General features: G+C 49.2%; 1 protein-coding gene and 1 non-coding gene across 2 annotated transcripts in view; both read right to left on the reverse strand.

The window, feature by feature from the left end:
- Positions 1-25,707, reverse strand: part of LOC126547238 (uncharacterized) — a 359,216-nt gene that overhangs the window by 90,363 nt on the left and 243,146 nt on the right. The window lies entirely within an intron of this gene.
- Positions 18,599-18,671, reverse strand: TRNAL-CAA (transfer RNA leucine (anticodon CAA)). Its single transcript has one exon. It is a non-coding gene; the product is annotated as a tRNA-Leu (tRNA).

The raw sequence follows: 25,707 nt of genomic DNA on the forward strand, positions 1-25,707 counted from the left end.
GCGGCCGTTTAAGCTTGGAGAGGAGATTGGTTTGTTCCTGGTTAACTTTGAGCGAACGTGCGAGAAGCAGGGGTTCTCTCGGGAAACGTGGCCACAGCGCTTGCTCACTTTGCTACCCGGCGAGGCGGCCGACGTAGTCGCTCGCTTGGAGAGAGAGGAGGCAGAGGATTTCGACAAAGTGAAATCGAGTCTGCTAAAAAAGTACCGGCTGTCAGCGGAGGCGTTCCGTCGGAAGTTTCGGGAAAATGAGAAAGGCAAAAGTGAGTCATATACAGAGTTTGCCTACAGGCTTATGTCAAACATGCAGGAGTGGCTCAAAGAAGAGAAAGCGTTTGGTGACCACGAGAAAGTTCTGCAGTGTTTCGGGCTAGAACAGTTTTATAGTCGGTTACCTGAGAACGTGCGGTACTGGGTCTTGGATAGGCCAGACGTTAGTACGGTGGCTAGAGCCGCTGAGTTAGCCGAGGAGTTTGTGACGCGTCGGGCTCGCGGAGCTAAGGACGGTCAAAAGGGTGAATTTGGCTCCAAGTTTGAGAGGCCGAAGTTCACACCCATGAGAGCAAAGGGGGATACACGTAGTGCGGATGCGAGTGAAAGCAGTCCGACCGAACGTACGGAGACGGCGGCAACCGAAGCCGAACGCAGAAAGCGGTTCGAGACGAGGCAAGCGCGCGTTTGTTATACGTGCCAGAAGCCGGTTCACTTTTCGGCGCAGTGTCCAGAAACAAAAACAAAAGTCGTGTTTTTGTCTTTATGCAGCACTGACGAGAACATGAAGCTTCTCGAGCCTTACATGCGAGACCTCCTCGTGAACGGGAAAGAGTGCCGAGTGCTTCGCGATTCCGCAGCTACAATGGATGTAGTTCACCCCTCTTACGTAGAACCCGATATGTTCACGGGCGAGTGCGCATGGATCAAGCAAGCAGTGGAAGCTCATAGCGTGTGTCTGCCGGTAGCAAAAGTGCTTATTGAAGGACCTTTCGGAGCACTTGAGACGGAGGCCGCAGTGTCATCTATGCTGCCCCCCCAGTACCCGTACTTATTTTCGAACAGGTCCGATCACCTCCTGCGCGAGAAGGGGCTTTTGTTTGGTGAGGCTAGCGTTCAGGCCTTAACCAGATCGAAGGTTCGGGAGCTCGCTGCAAAGGCGGTAGTTGCGGGGCCGACGTTGTTGAACGATGAGAAAGGGTCAGAGGCGCAGCAAGCTGATATTCAGAGCACGCCCGAACTGAATAAAATTGAGCCTGTAGCGTTAAAGGCACCAGATACTGGAGAGGAAAATCCCGACACGGGAAAGTTAGAAGAGCTGTCTCCAGATTTGCTCATCGCGCCTACGTCAGACGGACTTAACAGGTTGCTAAAAGTCAGCCGGTCGGCTTTGATAGCCGAGCAAAAGAAGGATGGCAGCCTAGAAAACATACGCTGCATTATCAAGGAAGGTATCGCCAAGAAAAATGCTCGCTTTGTGGAAAGAGGTGGGGTCCTGTACCGGAAGTATCTAGACCGCAGGGGAGTGGAGTTCGATCAGCTGATCGTGCCTCAATGCTATCGTCAGGATCTGTTGCGCTTGTCGCATGGGGGTTCGTGGTCCGGACACCTAGGAGTTAAGAAAACTAAGGACCGTCTCTTGCAAGAGTACTATTGGCCAGGGTGTTTTCGGGACGCAGACCACTTTGTGAAGACATGCGACACCTGTCAGCGGGTGGGCAAGCCAGGGGACAAATCGAGGGCGCCGTTGAAGTTGGTACCTATCATTACGGAGCCTTTTAGACGGCTCGTTATTGATACAGTGGGACCTCTGCCGGTAACAGCCACGGGGTACCGACACATTTTGACTGTGATCTGCCCAGCGACAAAGTTCCCTGAAGCAGTGCCGCTTAAAGAACTCAGCTCAGTTGAGATAGTCAATGCACTACTGTCCATATTTGCGCGAGTTGGTTTTCCTGCAGAAATCCAGTCAGATCAGGGTACAGTGTTTACTAGCGCTTTGACGACAGCCTTTCTCGAAAGGTGCGGGGTAAGGCTGTTACACAGCTCAGTGCACCACCCCCAGTCGAATTCCGTTGAGAAGTTCCACTCCGTCATGAAGCGCGTGTTGAGAGCATTGTGTTTTGAACATCAAACTGACTGGGAGCTGTGTCTGCCTGGAGTGATGTTTGCATTAAGGACCGCGCCGCATGCGGCTACGGGGTTTTCGCCAGCTGAGCTGGTGTACGGTCGCTCGCTGCGATCTCCGCTTCGCATGCTTCGAGAATCATGGGAAGGCAGGGGCGACGACCCAGTCGTGGTAGAGTACGTGCTTAAGCTCCTCGAACGCTTAAGAAGGGCACAGGAGTTGTCAGGTGAAGCAATGGCAAAGGCCCAGCAGAGGGCCAAGGTTTATTATGATCGGACAGCCAGGGCCCGTCGTTTTGAGGTGGGCGATGAGGTCATGATATTGCGCACATCGCTAAAGAACAAACTCGACGTGCAGTGGGAGGGCCCAGCACGGATTGTTCAAAAACTGTCGGACGTTAACTACGTGGTGAGTCTGCCAGGAAAGCGGAAAGCACCGCAAGTTTACCACTGTAATCTGCTCAAACCCTATAAGCAACGGGAAGCAGTGGTGTGCATGATGGTAAACGTGCCCGAAGAGCTTCCGGTCGAGCTTCCGGGACTAGGCTCAGTGACGAAGAGGAAAGACACCGATCAAGTCATTAGTGACTTAATCAGTAAAGCATCGCTGTCGCCTGAGCAGAAAACCGAACTACACCAGCTCTTACAAGAGTTTCAAGGTCTGTTCTCTGAGAGGCCTGGTAGGACTTCTGTCCTTACTCATGACATAGAACTTACCTCCCCAGAGCCAGTACGATCCAAGGCGTACCGGGTGTCACCCCGCCAGAGCGATATTATGGAGGCTGAGGTAACGAAAATGCTACAGCTCGGTGTTATTGAAGCGGGTGAGAGTGATTATACCTCCCCTTTGATTTTAGTTGAGGTACCGGGCAAGGAACCTCGTCCTTGCGTCGACTACCGCAGGCTTAATTCCATCACTAAGGATCAAATTTATCCGATCCCTAACATCGAGGAGCGCCTTGAGAGAGTGAGTAGCGCTCAGTTTATTTCCACCCTAGATCTTGTCAGGGGTTATTGGCAGGTTCCACTTACAGAAGAGGCTAGTAGGTATGCGGCGTTCATTTCACCAATGGGGACATTCCGTCCTAAAGTTTTGAGTTTTGGTTTGAAGAACGCGCCATACTGCTTTTCAAGCCTCATGGATAAAGTGTTGCGGGGACAGCAAGAATTCGCTTTACCGTATCTAGACGACGTAGCGATATTCTCCGCATCCTGGCCTGAGCATATGGCGCACTTGCGGGCAGTGCTAACCCGCCTGCGCGATGCGGGCTTGACAGTCAAGGCTCCCAAGTGCCAGTTAGCACAGGCCGAGGTTGTCTACCTCGGACACGTGATTGGTCGGGGTCGTCGCCGCCCCTCTGAAATAAAGGTGGCCGCTGTGCGAGACTTCCCGCAACCGCGCACGAAGACCGATATTCGGTCGTTCTTAGGTGTCGCCGGCTACTATCAGAGGTACATCCCCAGGTACTCTGATATCGCGGCTCCCCTAACGGATGCTCTAAGAAAGACAGAGCCGCAAACAGTCGTCTGGGACGAGGCAAAGGAAAGAGCTTTTAGCGCCCTAAAGAGCGCCCTAACAAGCCAGCCTGTGCTACGATCGCCCGACTACACAAAAGGGTTCGTTGTTCAGTGTGATGCTAGTGAGCGAGGCATGGGCGTTGTACTGTGCCAACGGGAAAATGGAGAAGTAGAACACCCCGTCCTGTATGCTAGTCGTAAGCTGACGAGTCGTGAGCAGGCGTATAGCGCCACCGAGAAAGAGTGTGCGTGTATCGTGTGGGCCGTTCAGAAATTGTCATGTTACCTAGCTGGCTCGAGGTTTATCATTGAGACGGATCACTGCCCTCTCCAATGGCTGCAGACCATCTCTCCCAAAAATGGCCGCCTCCTGCGCTGGAGCCTCGCTTTGCAACAATATTCCTTTGAGGTGCGTTACAAAAAGGGGAGTCTCAACGGTAACGCCGATGGCTTAAGTCGAAGCCCCTAACGTGGGAATCAGCCTCAAAATTGCTTGTTACTGATGTTTTTCTTCCTGAGGCAGGATTTTTAACCTATTGCTTTTGTGTAGTGTTTCAAAGTGATGATGTGCTTTCTAGTGCAATTTTCCGATTTGTGGACGCGTTCTGAGTGCTGCTAAACTACTGTAAGGAACTAGGCAGCAGTATAAAAGGGGAAAGAGCCTGGCAGGGCTTAGTGAGGGTTGTGCCGTGCTTGCTGACTGAGCGGTTGACTTTCGGAGTAGTTCTAACGCTTGCCGGAAACGAGAACAAAAATGTCAACTCTCCCGAAGTCACTTTGCAGTGTCCTGTGTGCACCTGAACGTGAGAACGAGGGCTTCTCTGTGCGCTGCGCTCAAGAAACGCCAAAGGACGCCCGACTTCGGTTATGAGCATCATCGAGCGACATCCCTCCGGACAGCGGATGCAGTCCCCTGACCATCGGGATCTCCTTCCCCCGGCGGGGCGGTCTGTTACGTTTCGCCTACAACGCGCGGTAATGCCGGCGCGGATGCAACGAACGCCGGGGCTTCGTTCAAAGCGGCGGACATTTTGGGCCGTTCGACGCCGCCGCAACGCCTCCCCGCCAAGCGTGTCCAGGCGTGTTTCAGTGCCACGTGTCTGCGTGCGTGTGTGTGTGTGTGCCCACGCTTGTCAAAGCGCGGCAGCCGGGGAGCGGAGCTCCCCAAGTGAGGAGCCAGCAGGTCTGTCCGTCGGCGGGTTGGCGATGCGTCACTACACTCGGTTCAGCAGGTCTCTCGGCTCGACCGTGCGCGCCGTCGTGGGCTCATGCTCCGCCGTGTCGTGGGCTCATCCCGTGACCCTCCCTCTGGCCCGCGACGCCGAGAGTATAAGAGCAGCTGCCCGCGGACGCCAGGAGAGAGGCTCCGATTTGTACTGTTGAGTTACGTGCTCTCCCGTCTCTCCACTCCGGTCGACCTGACCGGCCGCTCTTTTGCGTTGTTAGAATAAACAAGTTGTTCTGTTACCAGTCTTCTCTTGCTTTGCCGGGACCTTCGGATGCGTCCAGTACCCCAGGCCGCCAGGCCAACGCTACCCTTGGGGCTTGCGACCCACTTGCAATAACGGGCGTCAGCACCGAGACCCCAACAGTAGTCAACGTTTAATTACATATGAGTATAGTCGCTGTCAGAATCCCTGACGTCACTGCGAACGAGGTGGTTTCGAAAACTTCGGGGCCGCTTCGACACTCGTTTCGCTTCAACGCCGGTGATGCAGGGCGTTGAAATTCTCTCGGCGGGTAGTTTCAACTCGGTTGCCACAAGCGAGCGATAGGTGGCATCCGGCGCCGGTAGAAACGCGCCATGTGGCCAGCGATTCCGCAGGAGTAACAAATCGGCCGGTTGTCCGGTGTGCGCCGTGGCTTTCGCACGGGGCGGGTTAGAATCAGAATCAGAATCAGTTTTATTTTCCTCAAGGAAAGGAAAAATGGACCCCAGACAAAAAGCTGCTCATTGAGCAGCTTGACGAGGCCTGAGGCCCTACAGGCAGTGGCAACAGCGGCAAAACAGCAGTGTATGTCGTACTAGATGAGGAAAAAAAAAAAAGCAACTTGTGGCACTAACCGGGCGGGAACGGTGGTGTCCGCGTTGGTGCACGAAACGCGGCACGCGTCGGCGTTGCGGCCATCGTGGCGACGTGCGCATAGCTGAGTGGCGCAGCAACGGGAGCGTTGTGAAAGGCAGGGTAAGCGAGTTCAGCCACTTGATCCTCAGTGGCCTGCTGCAGCGTGGGCTTCGACGAAGAGGCATGTGTCTATTGTGTCAGAGGCATCAACGAAGGTTATGGCGGGCCACCTCATCGCGAACAAACTGTTTAATCTGCACCGTCAGCGAGCAAGATTCATCGGCTGCAACCGTCGCACCAGAGAGAAATCCTACCCGTAATATCGCGCGTGGAGAGCCGCTGCTTGGGCAACTCATTACAGCTCTGGCAGAGTGTCACTGCCTCAAACACTGTGCCGGGGTTCTTTGCCAACAGCATCTGAAAGGTATCGTCATCAAGCACCTTTAAGATGCGCCTTATCTGGTCGCTTTCCGCGATTATCGCATTGACACGCTTGCAGAGACCCATGCACGACATCCTCGACGTAACTAGTGAACGTCTCGCCGTTCTGCTGCGCTCGTCCCCGCAAACGTTGCTCGGCGCGAAGAAGCCTGCGGACTGCAGGCCACCCAAGCACCTCCGCGAAGTTAGTCTTGGACGCCACCCAAGTCGACAGGCCAGGTTCGTGGTTTCGGTGCCACAAGTTCGCAACCAACGTCACTCAGATAAAATATGGCGCTGTTCAGTTTCGTCGCATCGTCCCACTCGTTGTGGTTGCTCACCCTTTCAATAGGAGGCGCGAGCGAGTCCTCCAGGCCGTTGGACGCGGTGACGGGTCTTCCGCCATGACGGTAATGGAGGACAGAGTCCTGCTTCGAAGTTTTCCAGGTTTCAAGGCGTACATACCCAGCACCTCCACCAAATGTGGCGCGGTTTATTGGACTCGTCAAGCGGCCGCCAGAAACACGCCGGCAGCAACGATCACTCAGATAGAACGGGTCACTGTCCGCGCGACCTGCGATAGCTTGCTTGCTTGATAGCTTGCTTGCTCGTCACTTGTGGCGCTTACCCAAAACGGGGGATTGGCCAAGAAGCCGGCGGTTAAATGTTAAAGGGAAGGGGAGAGGAAAGCCTAAACGGAAGAGTAAATCAGGGTCAAGTACGACAGTCATGTTAATGAAGAGGTAGGTTTACGTGGCAGATATAGAAATAAAAAAAAATTTCTAATCATATATAAACAGCAAATTTTCTGTTCCTTTTGCGTGGCATTAGAATGATTTCGAAGACACAATCATCGATCTAATCATCTATCCAGTTATTGATTTCGATGATTAACGTGGTAGCCTTCTTGTGTCACAAAGATAGTCGCAAATGGCCCCGCAGATGTCCCTCTGGCTAAAGCCCAATGAAGAAGCCCCGAAGGAGAGGATATCTTGAGTAGTTAAAGAAATACCCAATTTGCGGAATGAATTGTCTAATTTCTTCCTCTAATTTCTAAATCGACGGCATGCTATTAGAAAGTTATAAATGTTTTGGGGTTCCTGGCGGGTAGGACACAGATGGGACGGTGTCAGACCAAACTTGTATAGGTCAAAATTTAATGGTGGGATGCGGCATCGTAATTTTGTCATAGAGATTTCTAATTTACGCGTGGGACACCATTTATTGTCCCATGAAAACGGCAAATGATTAACTTCCGACGTTTGGATTTTCAGTTCTGTAGAATCTTGGAAAAGAGAAAATTTTCTAAACCTAGGCGCAGTGAAACAAGCCGAAGTAGCCACAACGGACATAGCTGGTCCACCAAGAGACATCCGCGCAAGTGTGTCCCCCATTTCATTTAAGAACATACCACGACGGCCTGGAAACCATAGCAACCGCACCAGGCTTAAGTTTGAGGGGATTAAGGATTGAAATTCATTGGCTACAGTAGTGTCTGAAGATGAAGTGAGTGATGCGCATACTGACAGTGAATCAGTCACTATAATCACTATAGAATAATTTGAATGAAGTTTTCGAGCAGCTAAAATAACGGCTGATTGTTCAGCCAGAAATATGGGTGCGAAATCCGGAAGGCGTACTGAATATGACCAGGATAATGACTCGGAGAAAATATCCACACCCGCTTTCGCCTTATTCATTGACGCAACAGTCGGGATAACATGATCTATTCCCAATTGCGTTAAATTATCTTGTAGCATGCCATTTAAATATGTAGTGGGAAGGAGTTTGGCATTCGATGGAAATATATCACCAAATTCAATCTTTGTTTTGGGCGAGGGCTTGTTTGGGCAAATGATCTCGCGTATATTAACGTTTAGTGGGTTTAGTTCAGCTTGTACAAACAAAAACTGAGGTCTATGTAAGCGGGCCCAATGCTCATCGAAAAATACCCTCATTTCACAAACAAATGCAAATTGTGATCGTTTCAAAGAAGATTCATAAATGTTTAAATACGCCTGTACCGTTAGAATGCGTAATCAGCAGGGAAGAGTAGGCAGTCGAGCTTCTTGATATAAAACATTGTTAGCTACAAATTTTGGTAAACCAAGACGATTCTGGAGAGCCTCCCGCCCTAGAAGAACCAGGGGGTTAATTTTGTATGCTAGCCCACCAGAGAACAGCAGGCACCCAAATTCCAGTATCGGTCGAACGTACAAGCGACAAAGCATAATTAGAATTTCCTTGCGTAGTCAAGCGCGATGTCAGCCAAGCCTGCTTATAATGTTAGCAGCGCGTGCTGTCTTAGATTTAACATGATAAATGTGACTTCTCCAGCTCAGTCTTGCGTCGTATGTTACACCTGGATATTTGATGAAGTCAACTTGCGGAATTATTTCTTGATGGTATTGGAGAGAGGCACTAACCGGTACATTCAACGGAAACAAAAACAAGGAACTTTTGTTGACATTAAGCGACATTCGAATATCTGCAAACCAAGCTTCAAGCATTCCTAAGTATGAGTGAAGTATTCTATGTAATGATTGAATATCACTCGCAGACGCAAAGAATGCTCTGTCGTCTGCATAGACTTGTACGGTATCGCACAATGGAATGGAGCTTGATAAAACGTTAAACAAAATAGGAGGAAGGACATATCCCTGGGAAGCTCCTCTTGATTGATCATATTTTTTTCAAAAAGCCACGTTGGCAACAATAAAGTTTCCTATCCTTGAAAATTCATGTATTCAATTTATAAAATACCGAGCAAAATTCACGCTATTTAAAGGTTAAGGAGTATGACGTGTTCTGCCATGTCGTATGCTTTAGCTGAATCAAGCGTCACTAAAGCTGCATACTGCCGCCTGTGTCGAGCAAGCTTAATTCGTCCCTCTAAATCAACACGTGCGCATTACATCGAGCATCCACGTCTGAATTCAATCTGACATGGGCTTAATAATGCATTATTATTCGTGAGCTTTTTATTGCAAAAGCAATGATATGGGCACTCCAGGTGCATTCCTGCCATCGGCGTCGGCGTCGCCGTGAGGTTCAGCATGAGTGAAAGCGTGTGAGGGTGAACAGGCGAACGCAGTTCAATCTCGCGTGCGCGAGCGAGAAACGCGGCCAAGATGCGTGCCCTCTCCTGTAGGGCGCGAGGCAGGTGGGTTAGGCAAGGGAGGAGGGGCTTTGTTCTCCGGCGGCTGCTAAGGTGCCTCGATGTCCTCCTCGCCCGCCGCTCCGTACAGAGTGGAGACAACCGCGGTGTCTACTAGGGCATTGGCCACGCGAATCGCGGACGCCGTAGTAGAAGCCTTCGGCGGACGCCGTAGGGACGAGTTGCCGGCGCTCGTGTGTCTTGAAAGCAATCAGCGACGTTGCCAAAGCGCGTGCCCGCGCGGGCCTCAGCTTCAAAGCGATCTGCAATGTTTGTAGAGTGCACGTAGTGCCAGTGGCTTCGTGCGCGCTGTACTTTCGATGTTTCCTTCGCGTTGAGGCGACAGATGCACGGAGGTCAATTGGCTCGCGGCTTCTGCCGCGATTCCTTACTCCAGCGTTTTCACAGATAGTTCCCGCTGTCATCGAGCGAGATGTGTTCATGTTTACATGTGCGCGCGTGACACCGTGCTGGTTAATTTAGTTAAAACACGCTGACGGGTTAGTTGGTTTGAATCCATGATATAATGTGTAAGCGCGACTGAACAAGGATGTAGTAAGAAGCAGACACACAACGACAGCCCTGTCTCTGTGTGTCTGTTTCGACGTCCTCGTTGAGTCACGCTTACACACTCTATCATTGTTAATTTAGTTACATGTTTACAAGTTTATACGGCCGATAAAACTGCTATCATTACTTCGTACAGCTATCTACTAACTTACTATCGAAATGGGTGCTTAGCCTTTCGGGCGGAACTGCGAATTTTTTTTTGGTTGTAGTTATTGGTGTTGCAGAAGAGTTGTTTTTGCCAATAATCCCTAATTGTTGCTTCTCTCATCGCATTTCGCCGGTTTCGTGTTGGAGGTCGTGTAGGAGATCGTACGACTGCGGCAGTGAAAGCTGGTGGCGTTGTTCAGCAAAGCTGGCTGCGGGGGAGCTCCGACACGACCGTATGACCCTGGAGTCTGTGATAATGCGAATACGGCGTCGGTTGTTGAATCGCCGTAAGACCTGCTATCAAATAGATCCTTAGTACTTGTGAAGAGTGTGACAAGCCACTTATACAGCTTCGTTTTGATGTATCAGTTGTTCACACTGGCATACATGTGCGACAGATTTAGACCCTTCTTAGTATACCTGTGAAGAGTGTGTGAAGTTGCTGATACAGCTTCGCTTTGATGTATCAGTTGCTCTCATGCGCATACATGGGCGAAAGATTTTTGTCTATGCATTTCCGCGTTCCGGAACTGGTTCACCAACTACCGTAGCGCAATCACGGGTAAGTGCGAGCAGGCGCGTTATTCGTGCCTTTCGCATATTAGCCAGGAGGTTAAAGAATGCCATCCCACTCACGGTAAGGGACGCTTATTTCTAAACATTGTTCATACACAGCATTCGGTATTCCAAATCAGCGGCCGTCTAGTAGTTGTCAATGGAGCCAACTATATGGGGGAATTGCTAGCGTACGATACACTGAAAAGCCCCCGAACTTGCTTTGGTCAGTCTGCAAATTCAGTTTTCATATCTAATTTGCGTTACGAACAAAATTAATGTAAATAATTTTCAGAAAATAATTTTTAAGACTCCTTCATATCTTTTAAACTAACAATTCAACATGTAAAGCAAATATGCCATCTGCTAAATTTTTCGTAGCAAAATGTCTTTCAGTACTGTCAGCACTTGCTAAAGCTACATGTAACTAAAACGTAATGCTTAGCGGGCCTATACATATACCTCTTGGCTCCCTAGTAATAATATTGACAAGCATACTTCTGTATTCTTTATGCGGAAGCATTCTGTGGCGACCACCCCGGCTCGCTCACACGAAAATGCACGCGAAAAGTGCAGTGCCTTGCATCTGCACAAAAATGTGTAATTTGCGAAGTTAAAAGACATTTAATTGTCATAATAGTGTAAATCTAGATGATTGGCAGTTTTATAAGCGACAAGGAGCGATTAAAAAAAGGTTGATCGGGGAGAATACACATAGGAATTCGTAAGGCTCTCTAGAAAATGCATGGGGAAGCTTATAGCAGGGTCCTTCAGTATTTTAGAAAGTATTCAATGACCCTGCTTAGAGTAAAGTATACGGGCGGGCCAACTTCAAATTTGGGGGTGGGCATCTGAAATTTTAGGGTGGGCCAACTATTATTCGGTGGCTGGCCAACTTGAAATGCGGGGTTGGGCCAACCTACATGTCCGAATAGACCAACTTGAAATTTGGGCATGGCTCGACTTGAAATCTGGGGGTGCACGGGGCTTGAAATCAGCAAGTGGGCCAACTTAAGTTTGGCGGTGGGCCAACTTGAAATTTCGGGGTGTGCTTACGGATACTTAGAAAACTCCAGTGGAGTTCTTGCATTATTTTATCCGGTGACCTCAATTGCCATGCTAAAGCCTGCTTCACATGATGCGATTTTCGTCGCACCGGAAGTGCAACTTCCGCCGCATGCGAGTGAAATCGCAGTCGCAGTGCTGCACCCCCTCCCGCCCCCCTTTTCGACTGCGACCAACCGGTTGGTGGCACGTCGCAGCGATCGCTGCTATTTTTTCTTCGAAATTGCGCCGAAAGCTATTTCGCGGTTTGTTTTGGGAAATTTACGTCTCGCTCAACAAGCGCGATGCGCGGAAACATGGTTTGCCAATTCATCTACGTATCGCCGACACGCCAAGGGAGGATAAAAAGCGTGTACCGCAGATTTCATTCTTCCCATTTCTATGCGTTCGTTGACACTCTACGTAGCAAACGAAGCGTATCTGCGCGTTTGCTTCATATGCTATCAGGCACGTACCCAGGGAGTAGTGCGCTACACCCCCCCCCCCCCAAATTATTCGGCATAACCCCCCCCCCCCTCTCTGCCCACGCGACCACTCTTCACACACATTCCCAAAGGGCCACCGCATGAATCTTGAGACTTGACAGTTATTCGGCGGTCAAGATTTTGTTGCCTTTTTTACCTCTTTTGGATGGCGGTAGCTATCGGCATCTCCTGGGGTGTGAAGGCCAGTCCCCCCCGCGAAAAAATACCTCGGTAGGTGCTTGCAGATTAAAGATCTAACTAGTACTTACTGTACATACCATTGCTGGTCGCCAATATTACCAGGTGCTCGATCCTCCCGAGATGAAATGACTTTCCGCGGTCGTCGAAATTTTCTTAATTGTTGAGTAGTGTGTAAAAAATCGCGAGTACGAGCAGTTTGAACAATTGCAACCTCGGCAAAGGCATACGGCAAGACTGCAAGGTACCCGAAGTTTCAACGCTGCGGTGAACGCGCCAGCCGTTGAATTGCATTCTATTCCTGTCGCGCGTAAATTTTCTGATGCATCTTGGAAGGTTATCTTACCTCACCTGCTTATTAAGTTTGGCGTTCCAAACGCACAGGCTATTGTAATGCACTTTCTAACCTCCATGGCTTGAATAAACAGCGTCGTCAATTTGTTTTCGAATCTTTCATGTACACTAAGTTCTATCTCTTCTCGGATGGAGAACCCCCTTTTCTTTCCTCTTCCTGCACGGAATCCAATAAACCTTGAAGATGTGGCGGATTTTGTATCCTGACTAGACCTGTATTAAACCATGTTTTGAACGATAATTAAGTATACATACATAACGTTATTGGCTTGCTATAGTGGCACAGTGACAACGGAGCCTTCTGCAACGTCATGTAAAGCTCGTGCAACAATGCGAATAGCAGGCAAACAGCCTGTCCTTATGTAGGTGAAACAGTAGAAGACGACACCTTAAAGAAAAGCAAATCTATGCTGTGCAGTGATGTCAGCCAGTTGCATCCCTTCTTGTGAATGGTTGCATCATTTAGGTATAAACGGTTCTTACATGTCCACAGCTAATCAAGTGTGCAGAAATAGCGCTTCCAATAAGTTTGTCATCCTATTTAAATTTGGTAAAACCATACAACGATATCCTCTGTTATTAATATCTTTATAAGTGGTGAGGTACCATGTAGCTTGCAAGAACATTTCACCCTGAGATTTCAAAGCAAATTTCTGCATTTCGATTGTACACAATAACCGGTTTATTCAATAAAGCGCCACAAACAGCTTTCTTTTGCAATGACACACTCATTTATTGCAATTTTTACCTACGTAGACGCAAGAAAGAACACAAACTTGTCGACAACAAAATTATTCTTTAATTTATTGAACTGCCACTGTGGCTATTGAATTCTGCTGCTAACACAAGCTGAGGGGTCGAACTGTTAGCCGTGGCAGTCGCATTTCTATGGTAGTCAGAGGTACACAAAAAATTCTTGCACTTGAATTTAGCTCATCATCATTTACGGGAATCTTGTGCAAAGGCTATTGCACAAGGGGGGAATGCATATGCAAAATCTAACAAGCAATACTAACACCAACCGAAAGCAAAGAGCACAATTGTAAAACAAGCATCTTTCTATACTTCGAATGTGGAAAACATTCAATGCGAACAATATGTATTGTTCAAGTGCCCTGAACTAATAAGCATGATCAGTCATAGTAAGTACTCTATCCGGTAGCTGACCCTGTTGATGTATAAATGTCAAAAGACATGAATGCTCATACTACATCATGCACACAGCATAAAGAAAGCTTTTTTCAAGAATTTTCCCTTCTGGCAGATATGAGTGAGGGGTAACGGGCAGAAACCTTATTAAAGGTCATTGTGTAATACAGCTTCTCAAAGAATGAAAAGAGTACCTGTCAGAAAAGCTTTGTAGAGGGAACTTGAAAAATGGAGTACCAACGAGACACAAAAGGGCGCGTATACGTAAGGAAAAGGCGTTAGACACGGACGTACGCTGGTGGAGCCTCCTTTACAACAGACACTGCCTTGCCCGATGTGAAAGGAAATAATGAAATGGTACCCATCGTGGAGGCTTAGTGGTTATGGCGTTGCGCCGCTAAGCACGAAGTCGCGAGATGCTCTCCTGGGCGCCGATGCCACACTTTAATGGGGGCCAACTGCGAAATCACCCGTGTACTGTTCATCAATACAGCGACCCTGACTATGACGTGCCTGATACTCAGATTGCGGTTCTGGCGCGCAAAAGCCCAAAGTTTAAATAGATTTTCATCGAAGAGTAAGACGAGCTGCTTCGGTTTGTAAAGATCCCAGACGCTTTTCCAGGGTGATTGAATGAGAATATCTATTTTGGATGCATATTCAACCTCTGAGCTGGTTAAAATTTTGTAACCAACTGATTTACCCTCCCTTTTAAGAGGAACACCAAGGATGGCGAAACGAACCCAATCTAGAGCTGCCAGGCTGTTGAATACAAAACACACGCGAGGGATCGCGCGTGCGATGGCGACAAGCGACGCGATGGAGATGGTTATCGCGTTCGCCCGCCGTGTATACAACTAAAGTATAAACCCCATGCAGGCGATCTTGCGCGCGACAGCGACTAGCGACGCGATGGAGATGGCTGTCGCTTTCGCTTGTCGCCTACAAGTCGTACCCCATGCGAGCGATGACTTCGAGCGACGTCTCCTCAGTGTTGCCGGCATGAGGGCAGCAATATAAGTGCCGAAACTAGCGTGACGCGTGCTTTATTACCTTAAGTTGAAGGTGTTTTACTGTAAAAAGCAGCATAAAATATTTCTGAAGGTCTTCCAGTAGGTTCTTATCCTTGCAGTATAAAAGTTCAATCGTTCGCTCATTCCACGCCACAATCGGTAGTGCTTGAGTGATGTACGTCCAGTTCCGGCTCCGCGCTATTGGCTAGTAGCTCATAGCACTTCCTGGCGACGAGCGACGAATTCTAGATTTGCAGGACCGAGCGATCGCGCGACAAGACCGAGCGATCTGTTCAAGCGACGGCCCGATCCGTCGCTCGAAGCCGTCGCTCGCCGCTGTCGCGCACAACCTCGGGCTCACGGGGTTTAGCCTTCATATCTCACGCGACCGACGACCTCGAGCGACGTCTCCCCGGTGTTGCAGGTAACGAGGGCAGCAAATGCGCGCCCAAACTGGCGTGACGCGTGCTTGATTAATTTCAGCTGACGCGCAAGAGGATCGAGGCTTCGCCGAAGAGTGGAGAAGAAGCCCACGTGAGCACGCAACCAGTCGGCACTGGATTTTCAGCCGGCGCTGGCGCGTAACGGGATAGGTCGGTCACAGCAGCTCTGCACGGAGCTCGAATGCTTGCGTTCAGGCACGGCCGAACGACTCTCTGCCCGTAAGGCTTCAACGCAAAGAGAGAACGCTAGAGATGCAGAGCGTGCCTAGATATTCGATGTCAAGACGCGGAAGCGAAGCCGCATTGGGAGTCTTCGTGTAAGCCCGCCTACGCCCTGTTTCCGCTTGGGCGTGCGTACGAGGCCATCCCTGTGATAAGGCTCCGTTAAACTGACATGCACACAATCAGCGTTCCTACCGCCGCCGGCCGACACCGCGTTCCTCGGTGTTGAGGCGAAGTGAGACGTCACGCAAGGACGCCCTGGGCGCCGGCGTTTCTACGGGCGTCGACTCACGTCGCTTAAGTCCCGTGGCGTCTAGACACGAGAGGTGAGGTGCCAAACTGGAATGCAGAAATGTAGACATACCAGATCGCGGCGCCGCGATTTGGCATGTCCTGCATGTCGATGCAGAAATCCCCCCCCCCCCCCCCCTCCCCAGTACTCTAAGCGTCTCTTGCTTATGTCGACTGCTGGCCGGTGGATGCTTCCGTCCACTTTATATCCAAGCGCTTCTGGAACGTGCAGGTTACCTACGGGTCCCGCTGGGTGAATCTTTTCGCACTCCGATGTGCTGAGTGCTCTCCGGATTTCTGCCGCAGCATACACACGCCTCATCTTGTTCAGAATATTTGCTCCGGCATGTTTCTGTCCTTGGGTAACCAGCTCGAGCGGAAAACAGCAATTTGTTTGCAAAGCACTACCCTTTGTGTTATCGTACAGATTTCTCCCTTCTAATTTCTTTCTTCCCATTCTTGTACATCTCCATGGTCTTTGTTATTTTCATTCCTTCAATCCAATTCGCTGTCTCTGTTTCTCTCACTTTCTTTCTTTAGATGGATGGATGGATGCATGTTGTGCGCGGCCCCTTTGGAACGGGGCGGTGGGTTGCACCACCAAACTCTTGCTATTATACTGCCTAATGTCCTACCTAGGTATAAAAAAAAGAAAGAAAAATCAAGCTAAGATGAACTCCCACAACCAAACTTCCTGACCCCTATTGTGAACTTTGCTTTCTGCGTCTCCGTTTTTGTCGTTTAGAGAAAAGTGACGGCAGCGCCGCCTCTCGATAGAAATAGTCACTGCGCTTCGTTGACACCTCGCGTCGATCTCAAACACCTGATCTGGGACTCTGCTGCCACAGACAGACCCAGGGACAAGCACTCCCTACCTGTAACGGTGGCGTTGTACAAAGACTGGGTTACACCGCAAGCAGATGCCACCAGACAAATTAACGCTTTGATGTCCTTGGTAAGGAGGGCAGGCATCCTTCCTGTCACCTGATCCCTTTGACCCATCTTTGGCCACGGGCCATCTTTACTTAATATATGTTTCAATCAATCAATCAATCAATCAATCAATCAATCAATCAATCAATCAATCAATCAATCAATCAATCAATCAATCAATCAATCGCGCCAATTAGTGAGAATCGTATCGTCTTCTTCGGCCAAGGGGTGGCGCTGCGCTCATCTCGGTATTCAATGAGAACAGTGAACAGACAATGGCAATACAGAGCCAGGAAATACCTCGGGTAAAAGAATATAGATACCTTGGTATATGGATAAACGAAGGCAATAAATATACGGAAACACAGCAAAAAACAATAACAGTAAAGGGGAAGAGAAAGGCGGCCATAATGAAACACAGAGCGCTATGGGGATACAATAGGTACGAGGTGCCCCAGGGTATGTGGAAAGGTGTAATGGTTCCAGGACTTAGTTTTGGTAAGGCGGTTGTTTGCTTGAAATCAGGGGTACAATTAGGACTCGATGGCAACCAAAGGTCAGTTGGACGCCCCGCATTGGGCGCTCACGGGAGGGCTACAAATGAAACTGTGCAGGGTGATATGGGCTGAACAAGTTTTGAAGTGAGAGAAGCTCAGGGTAAAATTGATTATGAAGAACGACTGAGGAATATGGAAGAAAGTAAATGGGCTGGGAGAGGGTTGCGGTATCTGTGCAGGAAAAACATTTATTCACAGTAGAGGAAAATAACTAGGAAGCTTACCAGCAAGTATGCGGCCTGTAGGGTGAGCAACACAGCAACAAAGAACGTCAAGCGGAAAGTGAGAGAGGCTGAAATGATCTCATGGGTGGCAGCAACGGAAAAGAAACCTGCCATGACTAACTACTTAAGAGGAGAAAAGCAAAATCAGGAATGAAACAATTTATGATAACTCCGAGGGAAGCTCATTACTTTTCGAATCGAGATCAGGATGCCTTATAACACGCACCTATAAAGCGTATTATAAGAAGGAAGAAGCATGCGCTTGCTGCGGTAAAGCTATAGGGAAACAATGGAGCATGTTTTATTAGCAGGTGAAGATATCTGCGAAGCAGTCAATTTAGGCACCACTGGCCACCTTGAAGCCCTTGGATTCAGCGAGAGCAGGGGGAAAGTAAACATGTCTGCAATAAAGATTAGTAAGAGGCGATAGGAAGATTGGCGGAAGAAAGGTAGGGAAGCGACAAACAACGGAGACGTACAAAAACAAAGTTCACAACAAGGGGCCAGAAAATTTGGATATGAGAATTCATCGTGTCTTTTCTTTTTATTTTTTTAACCTAGGTAGGACAAGCAGTATAATAGCAAGATGGTGGCGCAACCCACCGCCCCGTTCCAAAGGGGACACTCATTACATCCATCCAACCATCCTTCCATCCATGGAGTGGAGCGTCAAGAGGAGAATCGTGTGAGAATTTGAGAACACGGGAGTATGTCCTCTTCCGGGACCGTAACCGACACCGAGCGCAATAGCGCGAAATCCTTCTACGCTCTCCGATTCGCCGGGAGAAGCGGACAGTTATAGTTCCACGGCCCACGCCTCTAACTCGTTTAAGTCGTTCCATTCATCGGCTTGTCCGATTCATTGCGGCATTTCACTTGAATGGAGCCTTTGAAGCGCCCTCCTTGGTCGAAGCTGCCCTGCCGTCTTTGTGACACGCGACTCTCACCACGTTAGCCTCACAGATATATATATATATATATATATATATATATATATATATATATATATATATATATATCGTAAGAAGCCGACAAACACTGACACCAAGGACAACATAGGGGAAATTACTTGTGCTTAATAAGTGAAATGAAGAAACGATAAAAAAACGGAAATGAAAGTGGATGAAAAAAACAACTTGCCACAGGCGGGAACCGAACCCACAATCTTCGCATTTTGCGTGCGATGCTCTACCAATTGAGCTACCGCGGCGCTCTTTCCCCAGCCACTTTCTTGGGTATTTATGTGTCCTAATAGAACCCGGGGAGTGTTAGCCAGCGCCACCACCCACAGACCTTGGCGGCGGACGTGGAACGTCCTTCTTGCCGCAGGCGTCACGAGAACATGATTTTTTTGGGTGAAGGCAACTGGTCAATAAACCCACATATGCTACCTGAAGGCATCAATGTTGCCGGATTTGAGACCCTCGTTATGTAATAAACGAGAGGAAAGGGGGTTAACCGAGGGGCCCGATTTTTATTAGTCATATCATAAGAAGCCAACAAATACTGACACCAAGGACAACCTAGGGGAAATTACTTGTGCTTAATAAATGAAATGAAGAAACGATAAATTAATGGAAATTAAAGTGGATGAAAAAACAACTTGCCGCAGGTGGGAACCGAACCCACAACCTTTTTCAGTCTTCGCTTCATTTTGCGATGAAAACATGGCACAGAAGTTCTGCTCTGCATGTATTCTTACGTCAAACGACCTGTTGAACTTCCTTATTTTATTTACTTTATTTATTATACCTCAAAACTCCCTCAACAGGACATTACATGAAAGGTGGGCGTATATTGCTTCCTCGTTCCCTCACTTCCTTAAAACCTTCTTTTTATTTTATTTTTTTCTGCATGACTATTCACTACGGCAGCCTCTGCGCGTTTACCCGCTTATAACGCAAGTGAAGCCCGCACTCCAGGGAAATAAAAGGGGAACCTAAATTTCTGCTAATATTACAACCTACTCTGATGCGTCTTTATCTGGTTATGCTGTGAGGCTCCAGCTGTCTCTATTGGTTTCTTTCTATGTCTTTTTCTTTTTTCCTGAAGCTCCCTCAAAAACTCGTTCAGGATAGATCTACTCGCAATAGCAGCTTACGGATTGGAAGATGCCTTTTAGATGGATCTTTGCTTATGTAGCTTGGCTCGATAAGTCGCTCATTCTCTCCTGCGCTCAACCTTCGTGAAGGAATGATCGAAGGAAGGACTGAATATACGAATGACCGAATGAAGCAATAAATGATGCGAGAAAGTAAGCAAGGAATGAATGGGTGGATTAGGAGGAGTAAGCGGCGCTGTCTGACGGGCACCAACACCTTCTTGCGGCGTAAATGCGTACTCGATAATGAAAAAAAAAAAAGTAGAACTCTGGCAGTTCAGCGCTAAGGCTTAAAGAAACGCGTCAGCATTACGTGGCACCACGGTCCCGGATCCGTGATTTAAACCCCGTTCACCACATTGTACGGTGCTGTTCAGGAGCTCACTCGGCAGAAGTCTTGCCTCCTCGAGGAGCGAAGTGCAACTGACGGTGATCCGACCGAAGCAGATCACCGTCGGTTGCACCATATATATATATATATATATATATATCATGTGACCCGTTTCCCGCACGTTACAGAGATACTTTTTCTTTTTCACTTTGGCACTTATACTGCTTTACGCATTAACCAAAATGGATGGATTGAATGAAAAAATGAATGAATGAGTGAATTTGCTTAAAAGACACTAGCGGGCTAGTTGACGAGCCATAATATTGAAGCAGCGCACTTACATCTGGCACGTACACGTACACATATGTAAAAAGGCATGCGCCAATGTATGTCCTTTCTATGTGTACGTGTACGTGTCAGATGTAAGTGGGCTGCTTCGATATAATGAGTGAATAAAACGAAGGAAGGAAGGGAGGAAGAGCAATGAGGAGCTTTCTCCAGACTTTCTCCATATTTGCTACCACCCAACCCGAGCAGAGACTAGAGAGAGAGAGAGAGAGAGAGGGAGTAGGAGGAGGAAGAGGAGGAGGCGCGGCGCTTCCGGCGCGGTACACCTGCAGGCAACAGACTTGAGTCGAAAAAGCGGCATGATAATACGCGCTTGGCGGCACCTTGAAGACTCTATAGTACAGCCCAGCAGCGAGCACGCTCATCTGCCACCTGGTGGTGGCGTACACATGCATAACGCGCGGATCGATGTCATCCTCGAAATAAACGCCGCACTGCTACGTCACCGTGACGGGACGAACACCGGCAAGCGCGTCAGTTTTGCAATGCCCGAGGCGCGGAGGCATCGGAGAAAGAAAAAACGGGAGTCCATCACGATGCGAGGTGTTTAACACCACCGCCAGTACGTCGAGCCGCACGCTCGCCTGCCGCTTGTCAAGCGGTGGTGTCGGCGCGTATTTATCTCCACGTTACCGCCGTTTCGTAACGGTGTTTCCTAAGAGCTCCTTATCGCGCGAATTTAGTGTGTGTATATTATATATACCTGGCTTCTAAAGGCGTAAATGCGTATTCTTTGTTCGTGCGTTTCGAAAAACCTCTGGAGGGATAAAACAATAACAAAGAGAGAGCGTGTCTGAACGTATGTAGCGATTCGAGATGTAGAAACACTCTACACGTCGCAGCTCGTTGCACTTTGTATGAGGGTTGATTCCAAAAGCTTTCGGCTTCAACGGGAAGAAAACGACTGATATAATTAATCACGTTCTACTTTTCGACGCAGTCCCCTCAATCGTCCACACAACTGCTTGTAGCCTCGCAGGAAGAATATATATATATATATATATATATATATATATATGGAAGGTTGGCCCTTTGAAAGGAGGATGGTGCTTTGAGTTGAATTCTGGGGTTTTACGTTCGTCATCTTTCGTCATCTATTGCACGTGTAGTACAGAGAAAGAGAGAGAGAGAGAGTGCGACGGAAGGAAAATAGGCAACGAGGTTAACTAGATTTTGTCCAGTTTGCTGCCCTAGGCGTGGGGAAGGGGATGGAGAAGTTAACGAGAGAGAGAGAGAGAGCACATGAGTCTAACTCATTTACATGTATTAAGCAAGTGCCATATATTTACACTCTGCCACTACAGTCGGAGTAGCAGGACAAGCCTGTCGCTTATAGTGGTTCGTTACAGCGCAATTCAAGACAAGGACACAAGAAGGTATAAAAACGACGACACGGTTTTTATACCTTCTTGTGTCCTTGCCTTGTATTGCGCTGTAACGAACCACTATGAATCCCAACCAACTGGCCCAACTTGCCGTTTTGATGCCGCCGCTTATAGCTAGCCTCTTATGGCCGTTGTAAGAGAGCGGCCGCAAATGCTCGAAATTATTATTTATTTAACGTCACCTGCAGCCTCTCCAATTCATTTCACTCCCCTATGAACACTTCACCTTTCTTTCTTTATGATACATTTACAGCCTGAGAGGCAAAGCAGGCAGTCGATAACAGAGCTCTATCTAACCGTTTCCGTCGCCCGCACTGCGGCAGCGGAAATTGCAGACCGAAAGAAAGAATAAAATGAGAGATAGAGAGAGAGTTACAGTTCTGCGTGAGCCTCAAGCAAATCGTCTACGCACTTGCTTGAGAGCGCACAACACCTGCTCGGCGAAACAGCGCCGCTGAGGCGAACGCGAACGCGTCTGCACTGCATCCCCCCCTCCCCCCGTCAAAGCGCTACAATGTCGCGATCAATCCCGTGAACACTGCCGCGGGGCACGCAGGGTTGACGATCAATGGAGCCCGAACGGGAACGGCCCACGCTCCCGAAGGAGGCAAAGTTCACGGCAGGGACTCCCAGAGAATGAAAATGCGTAGGTACGACCTCGTTCTCGCATAGAGCGCGACGTCGGGGGCACGGCCGGCTGCGTATTATGGGGTCAGGCGCGGCGAGAGGTGGGGTGAAAGCTACTTCCGGCGGAAGCAACAGCGGGAGCGGAAACGTGGAGAAAGGCAGCCGTCGTGCCCTGCTTCTGCTACCCCCTCCCCTTCTATACCGTCCCCCGCCGCCCTTCATTCGTTCGTACTCTGCCTTCCCTGTCTAAGCACTCTAAGGACGCTTGTTCGGGCACCAGTCTGAGAAACTTTCCATACATAGAGACCGACATCCTCCAAGGGAGTAGCAATTGAACACACACCGGGTGCTTGGAGAAAAAGGGGAGTAAAAGGTGCGGAGCGGTTGCCAAGGAAAGGAGGCGAGGTATTACAGCGACGGTGCGCGTCTCGCTTTCTATGAGACTCGTGGAAAGACGCATGATAGGGCGAACAGCGTATAGAGAAGAAGGGTCCTCTATATGGGGCGCTGGATTCACGCCGAAAAGCAAGGTACACATTTACATTGGTCTACGCTTAAGTAATGACATGCACACGTGGAATGCCGGCCGTCCTTGTAATGCATGCGACATTGGCCTTCGCGTGTAGCTTGTCCCTCATGGTAGGTAATTCAGTGTTGTAACCTTCCGGACAGGTTTCTGCATTTCTGAGAGTAGAATGGTCGCACACCTATACGTCAAGTTCAGTTTTTCTTTTTATGTGCTCGCGTATTTTGTTTGTTTCGTTTCACAGTGCGCACAACGGCATTAGGTCAATTTACGACATGCCATTTCTCTCAGTTCAACTCTTGCGAACTTCTTGAAACCGGTCTGAGCAGAAAAATCGTATTGAGAAAAAAAAAAGAGCGTCTGAATGGCGAAAGGCCATGTTAGAACAACGGAACTTGAGGCTATTGCAATCCTACGTTTCTTTATTTGAACAGGCCAACAGCCATACGTGAAAACATTATCCGGCATTTATCTCGTCTTCGGTATTGAAAATATTTACCAACTCCAGCGCGTTAGCGAATCGGAGGGCAGGAATGAAGCTTTATTAGAGTGCGAATTCAAGCTGATAATGGCTGTGTCGAATAACTGGCGGAGTTGTCAGAGGTACAGGTATATACATGGCTGCCAAGTCGGCCAAAATTCACGACTGCCGCGAAGTTCTGTGGCATGGCGTTGGGTTAAAGTACCGCGGAAAACGTTTGTTAGACGTTTAGAAGGCAATGAGCATCCTATCACTGTTTTACTTCACGTAATATCCAGAGGTTACACTTAGTGCGAGTCACAAGATTACGGAATACATATTTCTCTTGTATAACGTTTCAGTTCGCTTCTGCATACCGTGTTTTTCATCAGACTAGCTATAGCGACACTGTCGATCACTGAAATTAGTGTGAAAATATACCTACGGGTGCTAGAACTGTATTGCTCGTGGAAAACTCTCAGTGGCAATAAAGGGAAAGCTACGGAGGCGAAGCGCACACGTAAAAGCGCTCCTGGAAACTGTTTCGCGATTTCATTCGCGTTTGTTTAAGAAAAAAAAAGAAGTAATCTTTATTACTACAACTTCCACAATATATTAAGAAATAAAATACAGCACCCTGTGTTAGACTTGATTCCTTTGGCTTTGCTATTTCGCGTTTATATAGAAATTCGGAACCATCGTAAATGCAAGCTAGGCTGACTCGCTATCTGCTCCGAGAAACGGAAACTGCGCTAGAACTCTGTCGTAAGATAAATAGCAGTGTCAAACCATGCAGGACTACTTGGCACATTAACGCCCGTGCAGAAGGTCCACATGTGTGGCTTTTCCTTGATTGCTCCACAATATTCCCGCAGGCGCTGCTATTAACTCCCTGAAAATCTGGCTATACCTACACACGTAACTCGCTGGTTAAGAACTGGCTGCGGCGTCACCCGCTTGGAAAACTGCTTTCTGGAAAAGACGGTTTATCAATCACGAAAATTATGCCAACGTCGCCTCAAGGCAAGAGCGAAAGACGGAAGGGTGGCGTACGAACACTGACATATGATACGACTGGTACCGCGAAAGCGCGAGATCGACATGGCAGAAGCGCGAGATTCCGAAGCGTATACACTCGTGAATTAACGACGATCTCGTCGTTAATTCAGACTTAATGCAGTCCCTCGCTGTCGCGCGCGCGCGTGCTAAACGCGGCGTTTCTTTCTTCTTTCTTATCATTTTTCTCTTTTTTTTTTTTTTTTTTTTTTTTTTTTGGCGCCGTCGTTTGCCGCGGGTCTCTTATTTAAAACGAAAGCGCGGCCCCGTCGAGACTAGCGGTTCGACGGCGGCGCCAATTTTTAGGCTCTTCAGGAGGGCTTCATTAACCACGAGCCCCAAATTAAGCGCCGGCGTCTCGCTTTCTCCCCGAGGAGAGCGCGCGGCTCTCGCGAGAATAAGTGCGCTGGCAGTCGCGAAGAAGGGGACGCGCAATTATTAGCGCCAATATGGGAAACGCGAGGGAGCGAGAACCGACGTACCGCGTGCTCCCGTGTGTGTGTGTGTGTGTGTGTGTGTGTGTGTGTGTGTGTGTGTGTGTGTGTGTGTGTGTGTGCGGGTGTGTGCGGGTGTGTGTGCGGGTGTGTGTGTGTGCGGGTGTGTGTGCGGGCGTGTGTGTGTGCGAGTGTGTGTGTGTGTGTGTTTGTGTGTGGGGGGGTAGGTGGGGGGGTGGGTAGGTTGGGTGGGTGCTCGAGAAAGCGCGTGGGTGGGTGTCTGGCGGTGCACGTTTTATGTGTGTGACGTGCGTGGCCTGTGTACGTGCTGCCCGTCTGTGAACGTGAGTTGTGTGTAGGTGTTGGCATCGTCACGTGCTCACGTGCACGTGATGTGTTCAAAAGAGAAAGAGAGAGGGTGCGTGCGTGTGTGTGCGTTAGGAGGGGGTATGTGCGTGCGTGCGTGCTAATGAGCGCGCTTGCGTGCCACTAAATGCTAGTACGCGCGATACAGGTACGAAAAGGCGTATAGCGTGCACGTCTATCACAACTCGCGCTAAGCGGCAGCGATGATCGCATGCGATGTGGCTTGAGCTTCCCGCACGGTAACAACCCGAAGCTTTCCTTTGATCTCTCTCTCTCTTCTTTTCCCTGTTTCTGCCTCGGCCGGAGTGAGTAGTGCGGGAACCCTACACAAAGCAAAAGCGGTTCTCCTGGGAGACGACGACGCTTTATCGCCGGCAATTAAGTGCGCCGCCGCGCCGTCTGGCGGGAAGACCTATCCCGGTATACGTTCCCGCGCGTGCGAGCCCGACGCCTCTCTACGTACATGCACACTCACTGCCCCCGCAGCACCCTTCAAGTATAGTACGCTCGTTTCGGCGCTTCCCTGGAGGGCTTTCAAAAAAGAAGGGGGGGGGGGGGGGGGGGAAGGGGCAATCGCTCGGCCGTGCGCGCACCGCGCACGCCACTTGGCCA

This window comes from Dermacentor andersoni, chromosome 3 (assembly GCF_023375885.2).
Source record: "Dermacentor andersoni chromosome 3, qqDerAnde1_hic_scaffold, whole genome shotgun sequence".
Taxonomy (NCBI): Eukaryota; Metazoa; Arthropoda; class Arachnida; order Ixodida; family Ixodidae; genus Dermacentor; species Dermacentor andersoni.